We start from the raw sequence: 10,908 nt of genomic DNA on the forward strand, positions 1-10,908 counted from the left end.
TTAGACAGAAACAAGTAAAAAGGCGTTAAGTTCGGCCGGGCCGAACTTTGGATACCCACTACCTCGGGTACATATGTAAACCACCTTTCATCAAAATCCAGTGAAATTTGCATACCTTTTGTCCCATAGCAGTTATATCGAAATATGATCCGACTTGGACCAAATACTAATAAGTACATATCAATGTTCAATTATGTACAGGGTGGCTGATGAAAGCCGCTACCAAAAAAAAATGTAATAACTTTTTTTCTATTTAATAATAATAATTTAATAATTAATTTAATTAATTAATTAATTAATTTAATTAATAATAATTTAATAATTAATTTAATAATTTAATTTAACATGAATAAAAGAAAAATGTATTCCATACACCGAAAAAAAAATGTAGCAATATTCATCATTGTAGCAATATTCATCAGCCACCCTGTATAACAAAATATTGGTCTTTTTAGTAGCTATATCTAAAAATAAACCAATCTGAACCATATACAACACGGATGTCGAAAAGCCTAACATAAGCCAATGTGTCAAATTTCAGTTAAATCTGATTATAATTGCGCCTTTTTTGGGGCCAAGACTTTAAATCGAGATATCGGTCTATATGGCAGCTATATCCTAATCTTGATCGATCTGAGTGAAATTGAAAAAGGATGTCGAAGGGCCCAACACAACTCACTGTCCCGAATTGCGGCGACATCGGACAATAAACCGCTTTTTCTGGCCCCAAAACCTAAAACCGAGAGATCGGTCTATATGGCAGCTAAATCCAAATCTGGACCGATCTGAGCGAAACTGACGAAGGATGTCGAAGGGCCTAGCACAACTCACTGTCCCAAATTTCAACAAAATCGGATAATAAATATGGATTTTATGGACCTAAAATCCTAAATTTAAGGATCGGTCTATATGGCAGCTATATCCAAATTTGGACCGATCTGGGCCAAATTGACGAAGGGTATCGAAGGGTCCAACATAAGTCACTGTCCCAAATTTCAGTAAAATCGGATAATAAATGTGGCTTTTATGGGCCAAAGACCCTAAATCGGCGGATCGGTCTATATGGGGGCTATATCAAGATATAATCCGATATAGCTCATCTTCGAACTTAACCAGCTTATGGACAAAAAATACTCTGTGCAAAATTTCAGCTCAGACGGACAGACGGACGGACATGTCTAGATCGTCTAAAATTTTTACGCTGATTAAGAATATATATACTTTATAGGGTCGGAAATGGATATTTCGATGTGTTGCAAACGGAATGACAAAAATATACCCCCATCCTTCGGTGGTGGGTATAAAAACAGTTTCAAGTGATAGATGGTTGCCTACCCCTCAAAACACTTTCCAAAATCTAAATATTTGCCAATTATAACTATATGAGAGTCAATAAATGGAATTTTGTAATAGATAAACAAATTGTACTAGGCAGATACATATGGTAGTAAGAAACTTAGTTTTTAAGTGGTGCTAATGGAGGTTTTTATGGGAGCTATATCAGGTTATAAACTGATTCGAGCTGTACTTGGTACATCTGTTGAAAGTCATAACAAGTGCAAATTTCAGTCCAATCGGACAAAAATTGTGGCTTAAGAAGTCAAATCGGGATATTGGTTTAAATGGGAGATATATCAGGTCATAGACCGATTTAAACCGTATTTGGCACAGTTGTTGGAACTCATAACAGAACAATACGTGCAAAATTTCAGCAAATTCGGACAAAAATTGCAGCTTGTAAGGGCTCAAGAAGCCAAATCGGGGGATCGGTTTTTATAGGAGCTATATCAGGTTATAGACCGATTTCAACCGTACTTAACACAATTATTTTAAGTCGTAGCAGAACACTACATGCAAAAATTCATCCAAATCGGATAAAAATTGCGGCTTGTTAGGGCTCAAGAAGTCAAATCAGCAGATCGGATTATATGGGAGCTACATCAGGTTATAGACAGTACAGTTGTTGCATGTCATAACAGAACACTACATGCTCAAATGCAGCAACATCGGACATTTCGGCTTGTAAGTGTCAAGAAGTCGGGAGGATTTATATGGGAGCTATATCAGGTTATAGACTGATTTGGACCGTACTTGGCACAATTGTTGGAAGTCATAACAGAACACTACATGCAAAGTTTTAGCCAAATCGAGCGATCGGTTTCTATATGAGCTATATCTAAATCTAAACCATCCCCCATTTTCAAAATCGCCGGATCTCGGAGATGGGTCGACAATTTTAAACTGAGGGGATGACCCATCTCAAAACCCACTTGAACGGACATGTTTACCGATTGCGGTAATATTGGTGTCAAATGAAGAGTATTTAAAAGTAGAGTACGAAGTTGATATTAAAATGGCACCCTATGTGTTGGGAGGGCAATATGGGTATCAGATGAAAGGTATTTAAAAGTAGAGTACAAATCCGATATAAAAATTTATTCCTTAGTATCTGAGGGGCATCCCCAACCCCCCAAAACCCCTCAACAGGACATATTTACCAAATGGGACAATATGGATATCAAGGTGTCTACGGGGGCTCTATCCAATTGGCAAATGGAGCTCAAATAAAAGAAATTTGAGAGTAGAGCACGATGCTGCTCTTTTTCAGGATGCGTCCTTAAACTTGACGTTTTTGTGGACTGTGGCAAAAAGGGGCTCAAATCTGATATTTCACTTATGGCTAAGTGTTTCATATATACCGATTATACCAATATGTACTTCAAATGTGGTTTTTGGTAGTAAATTATGAATCTGATATCCACTTTCTGGGCAAAGGGTTTGGCTACTCCAACCCACCATCAAAACCAAGAGAATAATGTAGGTCTAACATCCAAACATTAATAAACGGACCTTCCCATTATCCTTTTTTAAAAACGGGATGGGGCGGGGCGATTTAAGCGAAATTTATTTTTTATACCCACCATCATAGGATGGGGACATACTAACCTAGTCATTCCGTTTGTAATACCTCGAAATATTTATCTTGGACCCCATAAAGTATATATATTCTTGATCGTCATGACATTCTGTCGAAATCACGAAAGCGGTCGAACGCGTTCAGCTAGCCGATTGAAATTTTGCACAGATATTTAAAATTGATATAGGTCATTGGGGATTGCAAATGGTTCATATAGGTTCAGATTTGGATATAGCTCCCATATAAACCAATCTCCCGATTTGATTTCTTGAGCCCCTGGAAGCCTCAATTTTCATCCGATTTGGCTGAAACTTTGACCATACTGTTCTGTTATAACTTCCAAGAAGCGTATCAAGTACGGTCAAGATCGGTCTATAACCTGATGTAGCTATTATTTAAACCGATCTCCTGATTTGACTTCTTGAGCCCCCGGAAATCACAATTTTCATTCGATTTGGCTTAAACTTTGCACGTGGTGTTCTGTTATAATTTCCAACAACTGTGCCAAGGACGACCAAAATCGGTCTATAACCTTTTCGATCACCGATATGACTTCTTGAACCCCTGGAAGCCTCAATTTTCATCTGATTTGAAAAACTTGCACGTGGTGTTCTTTTATAACTCCCAACAACTTTGCCAAGTACGGTCCAAATCGGTCTATAACATGATATAGCCCCCATATATCGGTCCAAGTTTTGATATAGCTGCCATATAAACCGATCTTGGGTCTTGACTTCTTGAGCCTCTAGAGTACGCAATTCTAATCCGATTGGAATGAAATTTTGCACGACGTGTTTTGTTATGATATCCAACACCTGTGTCAAGTATGGTTCAAATCGGTCAATAACCTGATATAGCTGCCATATAAACCGATCTGGGATCTTGACTTCTTGAGCCTCTAGAGTTCGCAATTCTTACCCGATTGGAAAGAAATTTTGCACAACGTGTTTTGTTATGATATCCAATAAATGTACCAAGTATGGTTCAAATCGGCCCATAACCTGATATAGCTGCCATATAAACCGATCTTGGGTCTTGACTTCTTGAGCCTCTAGAGGTCAATTATTATCCGATTTGCCTGAAATTATGTACTACGGATCCTCTCATGACCATCAAAATACGTGTTTATTATGATCTGAATCGGTCTATAGCCCGATACAGCTCCCATATAAATCGATATCCCTATTTTACTTCTTGAGCCCCCAAAGGGCGCAATTCTTATTCGAATTGGCTGACATTTTACACAGGTCTCCAACATTTAATAATAATTTAATAATTATTTTCTTATATCCTTTTTTGCCTAAGAAGAGATGCCGGGAGAAGAACTCGGCAAATGTGATCCATGGTGGAGGGTATGTAAGATTCGGCCCGGCCGAACTTAGCACGCTTTTACTTGTTTTGTATACATTTTTAGCAGAACCCAAGATTCGTCCCGGCCGAACTTAGCACGCTTTTACTTGTTTTATAATAATTCAAAAACAGAAATTTGGTATCCTCTTTTAGGGTGCTAATTCTTGGGGGCAGCCCAACCTCCAAAGCCTGCCAAATGGAAATATAAACCAATAATGACAATATGGGGCACAAATGAAAGTTATTTGAGACTATAGCACGAATCTGTTGTGTGTGGGTCTACATCACCCCCAAAAATAAACCCATACCGCACATACCCCCATAACGCACATACTTACCGTCCATATCAATAGAAGGCTCGAATGAGAGGTATTTGCGAGTAGAGCACCAATGTGATATTTACATTGGTGCAAAATATCTGAAATGTTGTACAAGCAACCCCAAACATAACTTATTTCCTGACCGTGGCGCGGCGGAATGAGCCCTGTCCAGCCAGTATTGTTATGAAATTCACCTTATTAACTTCAACATATTACAATTCAAGAAATGTTTGAAGAGGATGGACTAAAAGATTTAAAATAGTTGTGGTTCCCGGAAGGGCAGATTTAATTCTTTTTATACCCTCCACCATAAGAAAGGGGTGTACTTATTTCTTCATTATGTTTGTAACTCCTCGAAAATTTTGTCTACGACCCCACAAAGTATATATATTCTTGATCGTCGTGACATTTTAAGTCGATCTACCCATGTCCGCCCGCCTGTCTCATTAAAGCACGGTAACTGTCCAAGGAGTAAAGCTAGCCTCTTGAAATTTTATATAAATACTTCTTATTAGTGTAGGTCTGTTGGGAATGTAAATGGGCTATATCGATCCATGTTTTGATATAGCTGCCATATAAACCGATCTTAGATCTTGACTTCTTCAGCCCCTAGAAGGCACAATTCTTATCCGATTTCACATGAAGTGTTTTCCTATGACTTCCAACAACTATGCTGAATATGGTTGTAATCGGTCCATAACCTGATATAGCTGTCATATAAACCTTGAGCCATTAGAGGCGCAATTCTTATCTGATGAGTTATAACTTCTAACGACTTTGCTAAGTATGGTTTAAATCAATTAATGACCTGATATAGCTGTCATATAAACCTATCTCCAATGTTATAGCAATTCTTTTCTTTTATCCTTTGTTTGCCTACAAAGGGGTATCGGCAAAATAACTCGACAAATGCGATCTATGGTGGAGGGTATATAAAATTCGGCTCGGCCGAACTTAGCACGCTTTTAATAGTTTTTTTGTTGTTCTGTCTTCAATTAGATATTTTTTCGTTCCTCTGAGATCACCACAATGACTCCCGACAAGCTGAAACCTCTTTTTTCATCGAAGCTGCCAAAACAAACAAAAATATCATTGACTATCCGTAGTGTCGATCATGGGCTTTAGAAGGTGCAACCGTTAACTTTGTTGTCTGCACCTAAAGCTGCGTATTCTGTTAAGCTTTTCAGGCGGAATGGTGTCAAACTCCATATAAAAAAAAAAACAAGTAAGAGCGTGTTAAGTTCGACCGGGCCAAATCTTATATACCCTACACCATGGATCCCATCTGTAGAGTTCTTTGCGCAGTATCTCTTTTTAGGCAAACAAAAAATAATGAATATGGACGGAGGAGGAGGTGGAGCCATATCAAGTTATTGTCCGATTCGTAGCTCAAAAGCAAAAACGGGAGATCGGTTTATATGGGAGCTGTGTCAAGCTATAGATCGATTCAGACCGTATTGCACACGTATGTTGAAGGCCATGGGACAAGCCGTTGTACAAAATCTGTGCCAAATCGGAAGAGAATTGCGCTCTCTAGAGGCTCAAGAACTCAAGATCCCAGATCGATTTATATGGCAGTTATGTCAGGGTATGGAGCGATTTGGACCATACTTCGCATAAATTTTGGAAGTGATACCAAAACACCACGTGCAAAATTACAGCCAAATCGGTTAGAAATTGTGCCTTTTAAAAGCTCAAGAATTCAAGACCCAAGATCAGTTTATATAGCAGCTAAATAAGGTTATGGACTGATTTGATCCATACTTCGCATAGTTGTTGAAAGAGATACCAACATATCATGTGCAAAATTTCACTCAAATCGAATAAGAATTCCGCCTTCTAAAAGCTCAAGAAGTCAAGACCCAAGATCGGATTATATGGCAGCTATACCACCATAAGAAGCATTTGTGCAAAATTTCAAGCGAATAGCTCTACTCCTTCAAAAGTTAGCATGCTTTCGACAGACAGACGGACGGATGGACGGACAGATGGACGGACGGACAGAAGGACGGACATGGCTAGTTCGACTTAAAATGTCAACATGCTCAAGAATATATATACTTTATAGGGTCTTAGGCGCATATTTCGAGGTGTTACAAACAGAATGAAGAAATTAGTATACCAACATCCTATGGTGGAGGGTATAAAAATCGGGGAAACGCTTGAGGAAACAAGTAAAATCGTGCTAAGTTCGGTCAGGCCGAATCTTATATACCCTCCACCATGGATCGCATTTGTCGAGTTCTTTTCTCGGCATCTCTTCTTAGGCAAAAAAGAATAAAAGAAAAGATTTGCTCTGCTATTAGAGTGATATCAAGATATGGTCCGATTTGGACCACAATTAAATTATATGTTGGCGACCTCTGTAAAATGTCAGCCAATTCGAATGAGAATTGCGCTCTTTGGGCGCAATTCTTGTTCAGACCATAATAAACACGTATGTTGATGGTCATGAGAGGATCCGTCGTATAATAATTGCGACCTCTAGAGGCTCAAGAAGACAAGATCCCAGATTGATTTATATGGCAGCTATATCAGGTTATGAACCGATTTGAACCTTATTTGACACAGTTGTTGAAAGTAAGAATAAAATAAGTCATGCAAAATTTCAGCGCAATCGGATAGGAATGGCGTCCTCTAGAGGCTTAAGAAGTCAAGACCTAAGATTGGTTTATATGACAGCTATATCAGGTCATGAACCGATTTGAACCATACTTGGCACAGGTGTTGGATATCATAACAACACACGTCGTGCAAAATTTCATTTCATTCCAATCGGATAAGAATTGCGCACTCTAGAGGCTCATGAAGTCAAGACCCAAGATCGGTTTATATGGCAGCTATATCAAAACATGGACAGATATGGCCCATTTAAAATACCAACCGACATACATTAATTAGAATTATCTGTGTAAAATTTCAAGCGGCTAGCTTTACTCCTTCGGAAGTTATCGTGCTTTCGACAGACAGACGGACGGACATGGCTAGATCGACATAAAATGTCGCGACGATCAAGAATATATGTACTTTATGGGGTCTCAGACGAACACATCGAAATATCAATTTCCGACCCTATAAAGTATATATATTCTTGATCAGCGTAAAAATCTAAGACGATCTAGACACGTCCGTCCGTCTGTCTGTTGAAATCACGCTACAGTCTACAAAAATAGAGAAATTAAGCTGAAATTTTGCACAGGTTCTTTTTTTATCCATAAGCAGGTTAAGTTCGAAGATGGGCTATATCGGACTATATCTTGATGAGCCCCCATATAGACCTATCCGCCGATTTAGGGTCTTAGGCCAATAAAGGCCACATTTATTATCCGATTTTGCTGAAATTTGGGACAGTGAGTTGTCTTAGGCCCTTCGACATCCTCCGTCATTTTGGCCCAGATTTGGATATAACTGCCATATAGACCGATCCTCCAATTTAGGGTCTTAGGCCCATAAAAGCCACATTTCTTATCCGATTTTGCTGAAATTCGGGACAGTGAGTTGTCTTAGGCCCTTCGACGTCCTCCGTCAATACGGCTCGATCGGTTTAGATTTGGATATAGCTGCCATATAGACCGATCCGCCGATTTAGGGTCATAGGCCCATAAAAGCTACATTTATTACCCGATTTTGCTGAAATTTGGGACAGTGAGTTGTCTTAGGCCTTCGACGTCCTCCGTCAATATGGCTCAGATCGGTTCAGATTTGGATATAGCTGCCATATAGACCGATCTATCGGTTTTGGGTTTTGGGGCCACAAAAAGCGCATTTATTGTCCGATGTTGCCGAAATTTGGGACAAAGAGTTAAGTTAAGCCCCTCCACATATTTCTGCAAGTTGGTCTAGATCGATCAAGATTTGCATATAGCTGCCATATAAACCGATCTCTCGATTTAAAGACTTGGCTCCATAAAAGGCGCATTTTTAATCCGATTGCACTGAAATTTGACACACTGAATTATGTTATGCTTTTCGACATCCGTGTGGTATATAGTTCAGATCGGTTTATTTTTAGATATAACTACTAAAAAGACCAATATTTTGTTATATACAATTGAATAATAACTTTTACTTATTAGTATCTGGTCCAAATCGGAACATAGCTGCTAAAGGGCATAAGGTACGAATTTTGCAACGGATTTTAAGGAAAGGTGGTTCACATATATATCCGAGGTGGTGGGTATCCAAAGTTCGGCCCGGCCTAACTTAACGCCTTTTTACTTGTTATACCCTTCACCATAGGATGGGGGGTATACTAATTTCGTCATTCTGTTTGTAACTGCTAGAAATATTCGTCCGAGACCCCATAAAGTACATATATTCTTGATCATCGTGACATTTTATGTCGATCTAGCCATGTCCGTCCGTCAGTCTGTCTGTCGAAAGCACGCTAACTTCCGAAGGAGTAAAGCTAGCCGCTTGAAATTTTTCACAAATACTTCTTATTAGTGTAGGTCGATTGGTATTGTAAATGGGCCATATCGGTCCATGTTTTGACATAGCTGCCATATAAACCGATCTTGGGTCTTGACTTCTTGAGCCTTTAGAGTGCGCAATTCTTATCCGATTGGAATGAAATTTTGCACGACGTGTTTTGTTATGATATCCAACAACTGTGGCAAGTCTGGTTCAAATCGGTTCATAACCTGATATAGCTGCCATATAAACCGATCTTGGGTCTTGACTTATTGAGCCTCTAGAGGGCGCAATTCTTATCTGATTTGGCTGAAATTTTGCATGACGGTTTTTATTTTTTCTTTCAACAACTGTGTCAAATAGGGTTTAAATCGGTTCATAACCTGATATAGCTGTCATATAAACCGGTCTGGGATCTTGACTTCTTGAGCCTCTTGAGGTCGCAATTATTATCCGATTTGCCTGAAATTTTGTTCGACGGGTCCTCTCTTGACCATCAACATACGTGTTTATTATGGTCTGAATCGGTCTATAGCCCGATACAGCTCCCATATAAATCGATCTCTCTATTTTACTTCTTGAGCCCCCAAAGGGCGCAATTCTTATTCGAATTGGCTGACATTTTACACAGGTCTACAACATATAATTTAATTGTGGTCCAAACCGGACCCTATCTTGATATCGCTCTAATAGCAGAGCAAATCTTTTCTTATTTCCTTTTTTGCCTAAGAGGAGATGCCGGGAAAAGAACTCGAGAAATGCGATTCATGGTGGAGGGTATATAAGATTCGGCCCGGTCGAACTTATTCCGCCTTTATTGTTTGGATTCAGATGAAAGCTTTAAATGCTGCCGAGTCAAAAGTGGATTCGTAAGCCTGGTGCTACAAGCGCAGGCAACACTAAATCAGCAGCAAAACGCAGCTCTCGACCAAAGTTCAATAAAGCTGGACTAAATTGGGAGGTTCCATGGACGAAGAGCTATATGCCAGGAGGGCAAGAGGAAGTAACTGATCTCAATTTCTTTGGTTGCGATCGACGATCTTGGAGAGATAGCAGTTTAATCGTTCAACAAATTCATCCGATTGAAGCCGAAGTGTCTTCATACGAGACTTTTGTACTAGACTTTTCAAATGGGACACCAAATCGAAAGAATACTTCATTAACTTAACCACTGGCAACTTCGTCCTTAGTTTGATCAGACAAAGCCAATGCCTCGGCCCATTTAATAAAGTAGTCCATACACACAACTATGAAACGGTTTCCAGTGTTTATTAGTGGCAACGGACCAATAACGTCTACGGCCATTCTTTCAAAAGGCATACCAGCTGTGCTGGGCTGCAAATGGCCAATTGCTTTCTTGGCTGTACCTTTTCTTGCGGCACATGCCGAGCATCCTAGCGTGCCTTAACCTTGTTTACAGTTTTCATTTCACCATGGTGTCCACCAGTATGGGAGTTGTGTAACTGTTCAATAACAATTGGTATTAGCTGTTTGGGCAACACAATAATATTATGTAAAGTGTGATTTTTTTAGCTATTATCTCTTTGACAACACTGGGTTAAACAGCTCACGCACGTTTCGTGTTTTGTTTCACTGTGAAACATCTTCAGTTTGGTCAATAATTTAAACTTGAATCGTCCTACAAACTAAAAACGCTTGCAAATTAAGAAAGTTCATCGCTCGCTTTTTCTTCTATTTTATGGACGAAGCTCATTTTTGGCTATGGGTACGTAAATATGCAGAATTGTCGATTTTCTAGGGAAGATAGGTAAGAAGCATTGCAAGAGCTACCAATGCATCCAGAAAAAGTCACAGCGGTTTATGGGCTGGTGGCATCATTGGACCGTACTTCTTCAAAGATGATGCGAATCGTAACGTAACGTAACGTGAGCGCTATCGTGAAATGAT

The sequence above is a fragment of the Stomoxys calcitrans genome, chromosome 1 (genome assembly GCF_963082655.1).
Source record: "Stomoxys calcitrans chromosome 1, idStoCalc2.1, whole genome shotgun sequence".
Lineage (NCBI taxonomy): Eukaryota > Metazoa > Arthropoda > Insecta > Diptera > Muscidae > Stomoxys > Stomoxys calcitrans.